Here is a 14,650-nt window from a genome sequence, read left to right on the forward strand (position 1 = left end):
TTATGCCTAAGACGGTCGCTAACAGAATGTAAAATGTAGGCAGTATTGCCCTTACGTGGAGTGGTATGAATCTGAGAATTTACAGTTATTTTAACTAACCTGTTCAGACCCACCTCTGAGGATAGCTGTTCTTCCAGCTCGCCAGCATTGTACTGCAAGACCCTTCTGAGAATGAATGCACTTTGTGCGGGAGAAACACATAGCAGTCAAGGGAAACTTGATGCCAACAAAGAGAATGAAATAGCGGGACGGGTTGGGGTGGGTGGGCAACATGCTGATAAAGGATGCAGACTGTAAGGGATAGCCAGTAGAGGAGATTTACCTGGATTTTTTGTCTGTGCTGTATGCACACTTGTCTCCTTTGGTTCTCCACCCAAAGGTCCATCCAACCTACAGAGTCAGTACAGCTACACACGCTGTTACATACATGTTGCAGTCTGAATGGTGAGGTAGGGCCTCCCAGTTTCTGTCCATCATGTACCTGACCAGGAATCTCTCAGTCTCTTTTCACTTACTGTTAGCGAATGTTAGTGGTGAATTGATGGTGAATCTGTTTTGCTCCGTTGCAAACGTAACTTCCTTTACCATCAAGTCCTGGGAACCTCAGTCAGAAGTAGCTAGCTAAACTGACCAGTGATAATGGCCACTATACCACAACTCCTCCAGCTTCTGAAATTAGGCTAGAGCCCAAAGCAAGAGTACACTGCCCATAATAAGTCTCCAGCAAAGGCGAGGCTTGGTCTTGTGGAACAGATAGGTTTATTATATCATATTTAAGAGCTAGTTACGTTATGTCTGAGTTACATGAGAGGCCCCCTTGTAGGGCATCAGGTTAAACTTAATAATATGAACAAGACTTGTCAGGCAGTCTTAGTAATAGTGTGGACTTAGCACTAAATGACGAATTAAACACTGGTTCACTCCTCTGAGGGAAACAGTCCTTAATTTCCTCCTTGTGATGTCAATTAACCCTTTAAGGTTTCAACTGCCTTTTTATTAATTCACTTATGGAATGTGGGCATCACTGGCCAGGCCAACATTTATTGCCCATCCCTAATTGCATAGAGGGTAGTTAAAAGTCAACCGCATTGCTGTGGGTCTAGAGTCACATGTAGGCCAGATCAGGTAAGGATGGCAATTTCCTTTCCTTAAGGGCATTAGTGAACCAGAGGGGTTTTTCCCCACCAACAATCAGCAATGACTTCATGGCCATCATTAGACCCTCAATTCCAGATTCTGGTTTGAGTCTAACTCCCACCATCTGTCATGGTGGGATTTGAACCCAGGCCCTCAGAACATAAGCTGAATTTCTGGATTAATAGTCGAGTGATAATACCAACAGGCTGTTGGCTTTCCCTAATACAACAGTATTCAAAATTAAGGGTTTTGTTAAAGTAGATAGGGAAAAAAAAACTGATGGAATGGCCAATATGCAGAGAACACGGGTTTCTGAACATTGCGTAAATAACTAATTGGGTGATTCAAATGGCCGTTTTCTTTAATGCAGTGTATTGTGATTATCCTGAGATATGTTGACTGTAAGAGCAGTCAAAGTAGATCAAATAGCAAAGCCCAAAATAGAACTGGTTAGGAACTGGAAAGAGTTGACAAGGGAAAGGGCAGGGAGGTGCCTTTGAAAGGGTTGGCACAGAGGGTATGTCAGGGCAAAAGATGTGTTGGATTATGAACCAGCTTTCAAGTTCATTAATAGTTGCTGTGTCAGTTAATCACAGTAACAACCATTTAGACACCGAGCTCCCATACACAGCAACAGGATGGGGATCACACAATGCTAGGGCAAAGCAATGGGCATTAACCCTGTGCTTCTGTGGGCAAAGAACAAATCAATCTGTTATATTTCTGATGCTGCTTGCTGCTAAAGGAGTATCAGGAGATTGCCTTGCTCTTCTTCAAATAGCACCTGGGGATCTTTTAACATTCATGTGAACAGGCAGAAAGCCTTCGGTGAAAATAATCATCAGCTTGTTCATGGATGAATGAAGGATGAATTTTTTTTTGCATTTTATCTTTGCTTTACAAGCCCTGTATTTTCCCGCAAAACTGAATGCAGGGCCTTTTAATGATAATAACTACCCTGTTTGCTAAAATCCTTTGAGAACCATCACATTGAATTTCCCTTCAAACCCCAGCAGAGAATTGTTAGACTTGCATGAACAGAAGGGGCAGTCAAAACAATTATGATAATGCAGAGCACATAATCTGTACAGTAAGATATCAGGAGAGTAAAGTGTAGTAGTCAGCTGCACAATGTACTGTGAAATGTCAGAGAAACAACCCAAGGGACCCATTGAACAGAAAGCTATCTGAGGTGAAGTGAGCATTCTGTGTATGACATTTGTGCAGAAGACTGGCTGGTTTCAATTTATCTATACTTAGCAGGTGGGGTTTTGCAAGAGTGAAGATGATGGAAATTGGTGATCTTAGCAGGTAGTTTCAGATCTGAGAGGGGATGGGTTGATGTAGGTGAGAGTTAAATTGCAATGTTGAGATAATATTTACAGGCGTATGTTTGAGAAAGGGGGCAACGTGTTTTGCTTTTGTGTTGGCTATTACTCCAGTTGAGTCACTAAAATGAATAATAGCAGTGGCAGGAGCTTTGTTAATTTTCTTACCCACAATCCTGCCGTCCACTCCCTGGCCATGTAGATACTGAGATCAGTTGCTTTACCCAGAGAGTACAGGCTTAGAATTACATCAGTGGTTGGATAGCTTCATATTATTTTGCAAAATCTTTGAGCTCTGGTCCTGTGGAAAATGTTAACACACTTTAATAAAATGAAAATCAGAATTTTAAAATTTTAAAACACAAGGGAACAGTGGATATATAACTGGGCTAATGACTCACCAACATACATTTAAATCTCTCAACGGGTATTAAATAAATATGGCACTGTTGAAGAGAGATACTTCAAAGAAAATGTCCATTTCGCATCAATCAGGACATTTGCAAGAATATCAATGTAAAGAGGAAAGCGCTGATTGGTGGGTAACTTGAAATTAATTTTAAAAGTTGGGACCAAATGGTGACTATGCAACCATTGTTCATAATTGTAAAGTACCATGTGGTACATTGCTATCCTTAGCTGGTCTGCCCCATGCGTAGACTCCAGACCCACAGCAATGCAGTTAACTCTTAACAGCCCTCTGGGTTATTAGAGGTAAGAAATAAATGTTTGACTACCGAAGAGTGACTACATCCCACGATTCAACAAAAAAATGTGGGCTCTGATTGGTAGAGGCACTGCCATGGAAAATGCACAAGTTAGATGATGGCTGACAGTTCACTGCTAAGATCTGTTCAAATTTATACCAGACAGTGTAACTTTGATTGATCAAGGCATTGCCCTGAAGAATGAACAGGAAATTGGATGCTGTGGTTCTTTTTCCACTGAAAAAGGCCCAGTGTGTATGTTCTTTTTCACTGTAAAAGGACAGCCTTTAGCATGTGAAGCTGACACAATGGGCATCACACTGGCACTGAAAGTCATATATCACATTATTCATTTGTATGACAGGCAAGCCATAGTTTCTGACTTGACAGTAGCCCAGCATTCTGTTACTGTTGCTCTATCATATTCAAAGGAGCAGGAGTAAGTCAGTCAGCCATCCAGCCTGTTATACCATTCAATGATATCATGGCTAAACTTTAGCCTAAGTCCATATACCTGCCTTTGGGTCTTGTCAAGGAAAGAACAAAGAACAAAGAAAATTACAACACAGGAGCAAGGCCTTCAGCCCTTCAAGCCTGCACTGATCCAGATCCTCTATCTAAATCTGTCACGTTTTTTCCAAGGATCTGTATCCCTCTGCTCCCTGCCCATCCATGTATCTGTCTAGATACATCTAAATTGACGCTATCAAGCCTGCCTCTACCACATCTATTGGCAACGCATTCCAGGCACCACCACCCTCGGTGTAAAGAACTTTCCATGCATATCTCCCTTAAACTTGTCCCCCTCACCTTGAAATCGTGACCCCCTAGTAATTGAATCCCCCACTCTGGGAAAAAGCTTCTTACAATCCACCCTGTCAATACTTCTCATGATTCTACAGACCTCAGTCAGGTCCCCCCTCAACCTGAGATAAGAAAGTGTGGAGCTAGGTGAACACAGCAGGCCAAGCAACATCTTAGGAGCAGCTGTGTTCATCCAGCTCCACACTTTCTTATCTCGGATTCTCCGGCATCTGCAGTTCCCATTATCTCTGATCACAATTTTAACCCCCCTCAACCTGTGTCTTTCTAATGTAAATAATCCTAGTCTACTCAATCTCTCTTCATAGCTAGCACCCTCCATACCAGGAAACATACCAGGCAAGCATCCCACATATCAAATGTGTATTTACCCTCAAGCAGCTGCTCCCAATCCACATTCCCCAGATGCTGCTGAATTTTGCAATCGTTGGCCTTCCCCCAGATTAGCACTCTTCCTTTAGGATCACTCTCGTCTTTGTCCATGAGTATTCTAAAAATTACCGAATTGTGATCACTATTCCCAAAGTAATCCCCTACTGAAACTTCAACCATCTGGCTGGGCTCGTTCCCCAACACCAGGTCATGTATGGCCCCTTCCCAAGTTGGACTATTTACATACTGGTCTCGAAAACCCTCCTGGATGCTCTTACAAATTCTGCTCCATTTAAACCCCTAACACAAAGTGAATCCCAGTCAATGTTGGAAAATTAAAATCTCCCATCACTGCCATCCTGTTACTCCTAAATCTTTCCATAATCTGTCCACATATTTGTACCTCTATCTCACACTTGCTTTTTGGAGGCCTGTAGTACAGCCCCAACATTGTTACTGTACCCTTCCTATTTCTGAGCTCTGCACTTAAGGGTGGCACGATGCCTCATTGGTTAGACGTGCAGCCTCACCGCACCAGGGACCCAGGTTCAATTTCAGCCTCAGGCAACAGTCTGTGTGGAGTTTGCACATTCTCCTGTGTCTGCATGGGTTTCCTCTGGGTGCTCTGGTTTTCTCCCACTGTCCAAAGATATACAGGCTAGGTGGATTGGCCATGCTAAATTGCCTGCAGTGCCCAGGGGCATATAGATTATAGGGGGATGGGTCTTGGTGAGATGATCCAAGGGTCAGTGTGGGCTTGTTGGGCCAAAGCGCCTGTTTCCACACTGTAGGGATTCAAAGATATTGCCTCACTGCTCGAGTCCTCCATATTGCCCTCCTTCAGCACAGCTGTGATATCCTCTTTGACCATTACTGCAACTCCTCCACCCCTTTTACCTCCCTCTCTATCCCGCCTGAAGCATCGATATCCTGGGACAACTAGTTGCCAATCATGCCCTTCCCTCAACCAAGTCTCAGGAAAAGCAATAACATCGTACTTCCAGGTACCGATCCAAGCCCTAAGTTCATCTGCCTTACCAACTACACTACTTGCTTTAAAACAAATGCACCTCAGACCACCTGTTCCTTTGTGTTCATCATCTGCTTTCTGCCTACTCTTCCCCTTAGTCACAGTGACTTCATTATCTAGTTCCCTACAGGCTTTAGTTACTACCTCCTTACTGTCCACTAACCTCCTCATTGGGTTCCCATCACCCTTCTACATTCAGGTAAACCCTCCCCAACAGCGTTAGCAAAAGCAGCTCCACTGGCATTGGTTCCAATCCTGCCCAGGTATAGACCATCCGATTTGTAATAGTCCCACCTCCCCCACACCTGGTCCCAACGTCCCAAATATCCTAACCCCTCCCTCCTGCACCATCTCTCAAAGCACTTTTTTATCCTGCCTATCCTTTCATTTCTGCTCTGACTAGCACGTGGCACTGGTAGCAATCCTGAGATTACTACCTCTGAGGTCCTACTTTTTAACTTGGCTCCTAACTCCCTAAGTTCTGCTTGTAGGACCTCATCCCGTTTATTACCTCTATCATTGGTACCTATATGCACCATGACAGCTAGCTGTCACTCTCCCCCTTCAGAATGTCCTGCAGTCGATCTGAGACATCACTGACCCACGCACCTGGGAGGCAATATACCATTCAGGAATCTTGTTTTCGACCACACAGCCGCCTATCTACTCCCCTTACAATCGAATCCCCACTGACTAGAGCCCTTCGACACTTTTTCCCGCCCTTCTGTACAGCAGAGCCAGCCATGGTGCCAGGAACCTGGCTACTGCTGCCTTCCCCTGGTGAGCCGTCTCCCCCAACAGTATTCAAAATGGTGTATACCTGTTTTGGAGGGAGATGACTGCAGGGGACTCCTGCATTGCCTTCCTGTGTTTTTTTTTGCCTTTTGGCCACCCATTCCCTTTCTCCCTCAGCCATCCTGAGTATTGAGTGCAAGAGTTGGCAGGCCATATTACAGTTGTATCGGACTTTGCTTTGACCATATTTGGAATACTGCGTACAGTTCTGGTCTCCACATTACCAAGAGGATGTGGATGCTGTGGAAAGGCTGCAGAGGAGTTTCACCAGGATGTTGCCTAGTATGGAGGGCACTAGCTTTGAAGAGAGGTTGAGAGAATAAGGATTATTTACATTAGAAAGATGGAGGGTGAGGGGGGTCTGATTGAGGTCTACAAAATCACGAGAGGTATAGACAGGATGGATAGCAAGCAGCTTTTTCCCGAAGTGGGGGATTCAATTACTAGGGGTCACAATTTCAAGGTGAGAGGAGAAAAGTTTAAGGGAGATATGCGTAGAAAGTTTATTACATAGAGAGTGGTGGGTGACGAGAACATGTTGCCCCTGGAGGTGGTAGAGGTGGGCATGATAGCATCATTTAAGATGTATCTAGACAGATACATGAATGGGCAGTGAGCAGAGGAATACAGATCCTTGGAAAATAGGCGACAGGTTTAGATAGAGGAGCTGGATTGGTGCAGGCTTGGAGGGCCGAAGAGCCTGTTCCTGTGCTGTAATTTTATTTGTTCTTTGTTCTATTCCTAATCTGCGGTGTGACTAATTTGCTGAATGCACTATCCACGACTTCCTCAGCATCGCAGCTGCTCTGAAGTGAGTCCATCCACAGCTCCAGAGCCATCGTGCGGTCTAACAGGAGCTGCAGCTGGACACTCTTCCTGAAGGAGTCAGGGACATCAGCCACGTCCCTGAGCTCCCACATTGAGCAAGAGGAGCTTAACATGGGTCTGGGATCTCTGCCATTTTTATTCTTAAACTTAGCTTGGTTCTCCTATAATATCAAATACTAGATAAATGAAATGAAAAAAAGAGTTAATACTCACTCTACTCACCAGCACACAATAAATAAAAGAGAAACCTTACCTTTTCGACATACCACAGTGTCCATTTTTTTGGTCAGAAGAGTAAGGCGAATTGAATATCCAACCATCAACAGAACAAGGCAGATGCTGAGAAGACGATTCCTCTTGTGAGAGACTCTAATAATATGCGGAACTTTCGAAAGATGAGGGATCCCCCACTTAAGGCTGAGATGAAGAGAATTTTTTCCTCAGGGGATTATTGGAATTCTGTCTCCCACAGCACTGTGGAAGAATGTGATTGAATACATGTGTAGTGTCTCGGGTTTAGCCTCTGCCCAAATCTATCAGTTCACTCACCTTCCACGAGCACAATTAAACCACTCCCTCTCAGCTCTGCTGCTGAATTGAAGAGCTTACCTTCCCGGTAACCCCCACGGTCCTCGCTCTCACCACTCCCACTGCTGCTGCAAAAATGAATGTCTCTTAATAGCTTTGCTTAACAAAAAGAAAATGACCTCAGATTTAAAATTAACCACTGATCCAGCATCCACTGTCATTTGTGGAAGAGAGTTCCAAATCTCTCCGACCCTTTGTGTGTCAGAATGATTCCTAACATCTCTCCTGAATAGCCTGGCCCTCATTCTGAAACGATGTTCTCTCATTCCAGAATCCCCAACCAATGAAAATAGTTTATCTTATATCAACCCTGCCTTTTCCTGTTGATAGCTTGAAGAATTTGATCAAATCTCCATTTAAACCTTCTAAATGCTGGAAAAACGGGTCTAATTTGTATAATAGTCCAATGCATTGCAACACTGTAAAACCGTCTTCTTCAGATAATATGAGATTAAATAGCTATAACCAGTATTGGAAACTACTTAACTTCCAGATGGTGAAAAAGTCTCATCAGGAATATCCAACCATCAACAGAACAAGGCAGATGCTGAGAAGACGATTCCTCTTATGAGAGACTCTAATAATATGCGGAACTTTCTAAAGATGAGGGATCCCCCACTTAAGGCTGAGATGAAGAGAATTTTTTCCTCAGAGGATTATTGGAATTCTGTCTCCCACAGCACAGTCGAAGAATATGATTGAATACAGTAAAGGCTAGGATTTTTAATAACAGAGGAGTCAAGGGTGAAAGGGAACAAACAGGAAGGTGGTAACAAAGTGTGGAGCTGGGTGAACACAGCAGGACAAGCAGCATCTTAGGAGCACAAAAGCTGATGTTTCGGGCCTAGACCCTTCATCAGAGAGGTGTGTTGAGGCCACAGTTTGATCAACAAAGATTTTATTAAATAACAAAGCAGGGCCATTTGGGTGAATGGTCTTAATCTTGCTCTGATGTCAAGTGTGGGAAGTGAACTGGGCTGTCATTGTTTAGTCTGAATTTTATGTGGCGCTAGATCCACAGTATGGTGTACGACCATATGACCATAAGTGCATGTACAAGAGTAGGCCATCAGCCCCTTGAGCCTGCTCCACCATTCAATATGATCATGGCTGATCCATCATTCTTTGCGTCCAAGTTCCTGTGTTTTCCTTGTAACTGTTGATTCGCTGATTGATCAAGAATCTATCTATCACAACCTATTTCATACAAAATCCCTTTACCCTCCCCCACAGGACTCTGAGTGAAAGAGTTCCAAAGACAAGGACCCTTAGACACCTCCAGAAATGGCTCTAGCGAGTCACGAAGAGCAGTGAAAGCAGCAAGTCTCACCAGAAATGCCAACATAAATCCATAGGGTCATACAGCATAGCAACAGTCCCGTTGGTCCAACTCATCTATGCCAACCAAGTTTCCCAAACGAAACCAACAGCATTTTCCTGCATTTTGCCCGTACCCTTTGAAACCCTTCCTATTGATATACTTGTCCAAATGTCCTTTAAATGTTGTACCCACATCTACCAGTTCCTCTGGCAGTACATTCCACAAATGAACCGCTCTCAGTTTGAGAAAGTTGCCCCTCAAGTCCCTTTTAAACCTTCTTCCGAAAAAATTACATATTAAAATTGCACCTTCGAGTTTGATTGTGTAGTAGGCTCTCATGTGGTGCAATGACATTGTCCCTGCCACCGAATTGGGAGGCCCAGGGTAAAGTCCCACTAGCTCGAAAAATGTGTTACAACATCTCTGAGCATGTTGATCAGAGAATCTCTCCAATAATTCCTGCTGGGAATTGCCCTGTTTGGGTGTGAACAAAGCGAATTCCACGCTGAATAATCTGTAAATGCTTCCTTTCAAGATAAGTGCAGGAAAGGATTAATACCCAGAGCCTGAACTATCAACTCTCTCTCCACAGACGCTGCCTGATCTGCAGAATGTTTCCAGTCCTTCATTCTATTTTTAATTCTCGATGTCCAGCGAGCGCAGCATTTTGATTCTGAAGCAATAATATGTGTGGGCGAGGGTGAAAGGAATTGAAAGAAACATCACAATCAAAAAAAAGACTCCATCACATATTTCCGGAGAAATCGTGTTGACTTTGTTGTTTTTCAGTGCCTTGCTGCTGGAGGTAAACAGTTTGAAAGAGATCTTCATTTCAATGGCTGGCAGCTGTACTCCTGACAGCTGTCACTCAACAACAAAGACTGAAGCAAATGCAACAGCAAAAAAGCACAAGGAGTGAACTCTTCATAGTTAATTGCTTTGCCAAAAACAACTGTGTTCCCGCTTCAGTACCATGAGTCTTCAGTAGGACTGGTCAACATGCAAGTCACTGCATAAATGTACACATTACGGATTAGGGTTTAATATTTAATCCACTAGAATGCTCAAAGTTCAGAACATCAAAACACAGCCTACATTATGTGTACATTACAAAACATGTTGTCTACATTAACACAGGGAATACTGAAACCTCCTAAATAGGAGAAGGAGGAGGCCATTCTGCCCCTCGAGCCTGTTCCACTATACATTGATTTAGACAATCAGTCATGATCACAGTAATCAGTTCCTGTTTTCTCCCCATATCCCTGGGGAGAGGGTAACCAATGGTTATACTTGAAACCACCTTCTTTCTAGGGAACATCTGTTTGACAGCCTGCAGTTAGGTTATTGCTGGTAGTGTGCAAGGAAATGTTGAATCAGATACATTACTGCCCACAGGCCAAGGAGGAAAAAAGGAACGATACAGTTGGGATTTCTTTGAACCATGCACTTAGCACACATAACGCTTCTGTAACAACTGTGCGGCTGTGAGTTACACAGGTCAAAAATGTCCCAGGGTAGACGTGCTGGAGAACAACTGACCCGATTACCTTCGGGTCGCAAAACAAAAGTCCCACAGGTTGAGCTCCTGAGTATCATCCACTGCCTGTCACTGCAGTGTACCAATATTATACACATGTGGGTGTGAGCGTGTGGGTGTGGGTGCAAGAGCGTGTGACTTGGTTCTCGTGGGCTTCTATTTGAACATGTTAGTGTGCATTGTATAAAGTAACACAAGAGAAATGGTCCACACAGTGGAGTCATTGGACAGCTGCCTGTGCCTGGGAGGTGTGCCCAGCACAGGCGAGTGGTCAGACAATGATAGGCCAGAGGGGTTTATTCTGCCCAATATGTTTGCACCAACTTTCTGAGCAACCATTCCCTGGCCCTTTCTGCAGACCCCTGCAAATGCTAATTTTTGGAACTATTTCGTACATCACCTCACCTTTTCAAAATTATTCTTCCACCACACATTGCCAGCAGTATTTCAGACCATAACAATTCACCTGCTAATGGAAGGAGTTTCCTGTGGTCAACTCTATCAATCCCTCTCCATGTTTTGTACCTGCCCATTAAGTCATCTCTGAACTTTCTTTGCTCTAAGGAGAACAATCCCAGCCGCAAGTCTCCCCATGTCACGGAATTCCCTTGTTGGTACCACCCATGGAATTCTGCTCTGCACCGTCTCCAAAGCCTGGACATCCTTCCTGAATGAGCAGTGCCCGGAACTGGATAAAACACTCCAGCTGAGGTCTGACAGGCATATGGAAAATTGCATCATCACTCACATTTGCATTCATCATCATGACTTATAAAATCAACAATTTCACATTTTATTTCCGACTGATCTTACTAAAATGTTTGACAACATTGAAAACAAATGGAATGTAGGGATAGTGTCCAAGAAAACACTACAAAACCCCAAACAGATCCAAAAATAGACACGATGTAGAAAGTTCAATTGTTCAAGATAATAAGGGACAGAAAGACTAAGGCAAGAGGAATTCTTAGGGTCAGAAATCTAAAAAAAGCTGACAAGCGAAACACCTGTTGGATGGAGAGAAAATGTTTGCAATGAAAGTTTCGGTTAGAACTGCTACCAGACTGTTATGGTGAGGGAAAACAGGGGAGCACATTGTTCTCTGACAGTGATCTGGTGCCAATTACTGTTTCTGGTTTGTAATCAGAAATACCTACAATTTTTCTTTGTCTGGCCATGGGATGCATGTAGCATCTTTTCTTTCTTTTGGTGCATGGACCACTGAGGTAACGATTTCTGAAAGTGGAAGCTAATGCACTATCATACACAGAACCTCAGTACAGCTTAGTCCATCGATGGCTCCTGGCCTGACCAGCTTTTGTCGTTCATCCTTAAACATTTTTTAACTGAGTTACTTACCCAAGCCATTTCAGAGGAATCACAGAGTCAATGACATGAGCATGGATCTGGAGTCACATGTAGGCCAGATGAAGTTAATATGGCAAATTTCTTTCCCCATATAGGCATGAATGAATCAAATAGGCTCATACAATAATTGATGGTATTTGTCATGGTCACTGTTACTGTGAGTCATTTTCACTTCCAGATTTACAAAGTTAATTCAACCTTCACTCACTGCCTTGGTGTGATTTGAATCCACCTCTCCCAAAGAATTAAACTGGGCCCCTGGGTGACTAGTCCAGTAACATTATCTTTACAGTACCACCTTCCCATTCATATGCTGGAAACATAATTGTTCACAATTCAATTTCGAACGGGAACACATCAGGGCATTTCCTGAAGTGTAAGGAGTGATATGTTGGCACGGCTTAAGCAGGCATGTTGCATCCAGGCAGCATAGTGGCTCAGCAGCTGGTGCCACTGCTTCACAACACCAGGCACGAGGCTTCAAATCCAGCCCTGGGTGAGTGTCTGTGTGGAGCTTCTCTGTTCTCCTTGCGTCTGCTGTGGTTTCCTCTCACAATCCAAAGGATGAGCAGGTTCGGTGCATCTGGTCACCGTGCAGTGCTTAGGGATGTGCAGGCTACATGGATTAGACACAGTAAATATGTTGGATCTGGGTGGGATGCTCATCAGAGGGTCAATGAGACATGATAGGCTGAATGGCCTTATTCCATACTATGGGAATTCCACAAAACAGAAAATGGGAAAAATCTATTTAGAATTTTCCATTTTGCTGGAGACGTTACGGTTTGGGTTTTGGATCTGGCGGGGACGTCTTGCAAAGAAATCACAACAAAAGTAACCTCAGGGAAGCATCTCGAAGTAAATACCAAAACTAAACACGACCATGTTGACTCGGTCACTGCGCTGTGAAATTTTACACATCTTGTGTACAGACAGTGGAAGACCATTCACCTTACCAAGCCTGCACCACCATATTAGTAATCATGGCTCACCATCTAAAGTAAAATATTGCAGATATGGGAAATCTGAAACAAACCCACATAATACTGGAGAATCTCAGTAGGACTGGCAGCGTCTATGAAAAGAGAAACAGAGTTAACGTTTTGATTCAAGTGACACTTCTTCAGAACTGTTGAAGTACTCTCGGAAGGGTGTTTTGAAACTTGAAATGGTTCAGAAAAGATTTACAAGGCTGTGTCAGCATGGATGAGTTGGACTGAAAGTTTGTTTCCATGCTGTACATCTCTATGACTCTGTAAATCCTATTGTCTTAGCTCTGTTGGTGACTTTGCCTGAACAAAATTAAATGTCATGGACAGCTCGGTGGCTCAATAGTTAGCTGTGCTGCTTCACAGCACCAGAAATCTGGGTTTGATTCCACTCTTGGGCAGCTTTCTGATTGGAGTTTGCGTATTCCCCCATGTCTGTATGCATTTCCCCCGGGTGCTCCAGATTCCCCCCACAGTTCAAAGATGTGCACGTTGGGTGGGTTGGCCTTCTTAAATTTCCCATGGTGTCCATAGATGTGCAAACTAGATGGATTAGCCATGGGAAATGCAGGGTAACACGGACAGGGTAGAGAGCTTGGAACTGTCTGAAAAGCTTTTTGGAGGGTCAGTGTGGACTCGATGGGCTGATTGGCCTGCTTCCACACTGTAGGGATTCCAAGAGCAATCAGACACATGGAGGGCTAGTTGTTCTTTCCAGGAGAGAACACATCCAGATGTATGCATATACAGGATACTTACCGTGTATCTGATATAAAATAGGTTATAAATTCTTCTGCCTCCACTCCTTTCCAGACAAATCATGAACTGACACTGGGGTAAGGGCAACAGAAGAAGCACAATTTAGCTAGAATCTGGACAGACCATTTCTCCTTCTGTGTAGACTCGTTAAAAAAAATCAAAGAACTCAAGATCTGAAACAAACACAGGAATTGCTGGAGAAACAGGCAAGAATGATAGCATCCATGGACAGAGTTAATGTTTCAAGACAATGACCCTTCTTCAGCACTGTTCTGAAATGAGTGAAAGAGCACACACCATTGTCTCTGGACTTGAAATATTAACTTTGTAAAACTACAAACTCCATTCGCACAGTGTCACTTTAATCCTCATTGCATCCCAAAGTTCTTTACAAGCATTCAAGTATTCACTTGAAATAGTTATTGCTGTATAAAAGTGAGCTGTCCAAAGAACCTGCTTTAGTGACCTTAGTTAAGCTGTAAATATTATTCAAAATAGCAGTGGGATCTCTTACATACACTCAAGAGTTCAGGCAGGGACAAAGTTAATGTGGGGAGAAGTCAGAGCTCATGATTTGGGTTGAGCGACCTTCCTCAGAACCTTTCTGAAGAAGCGTCACTCGACCTGAAATGTTAGTTCTGATTTTTCTCGACCAATGCCACCAGACCTTCTGAGCTTTGCCAGCAATTTCTGTTTTGTTTCTGATTCAAAGCATCCACAATTCTTTCAATTTCCAAATTTCATGTTTTACCCAAAAGCACCAACTTGGATAGTGTGATCAAATCTCCGGAGTGAAACATTTAGCTCACAACCTTCTGACTCAAAGGCAGATATGCTGTTAACTGAGTCAAGTCATAGACTCAGCTGTTTAATGACGTGTACATTTGGCCTGACGAACTCTCTTGCATCAACCAGTTCAAAAACATATTAACATTCACAAGACTAACCTTCTATCAGGATCTGCATAAAGCACTTAATGAATGAATTATCCCATCCCGGCCAATTATGAAAGAAACATCCAGATAACAAAGTCACGAATGAACAATTATTTATCAATCATGGAATT

This window comes from Stegostoma tigrinum, chromosome 8 (genome assembly GCF_030684315.1).
Source record: "Stegostoma tigrinum isolate sSteTig4 chromosome 8, sSteTig4.hap1, whole genome shotgun sequence".
NCBI classification, from domain to species: Eukaryota; Metazoa; Chordata; class Chondrichthyes; order Orectolobiformes; family Stegostomatidae; genus Stegostoma; species Stegostoma tigrinum.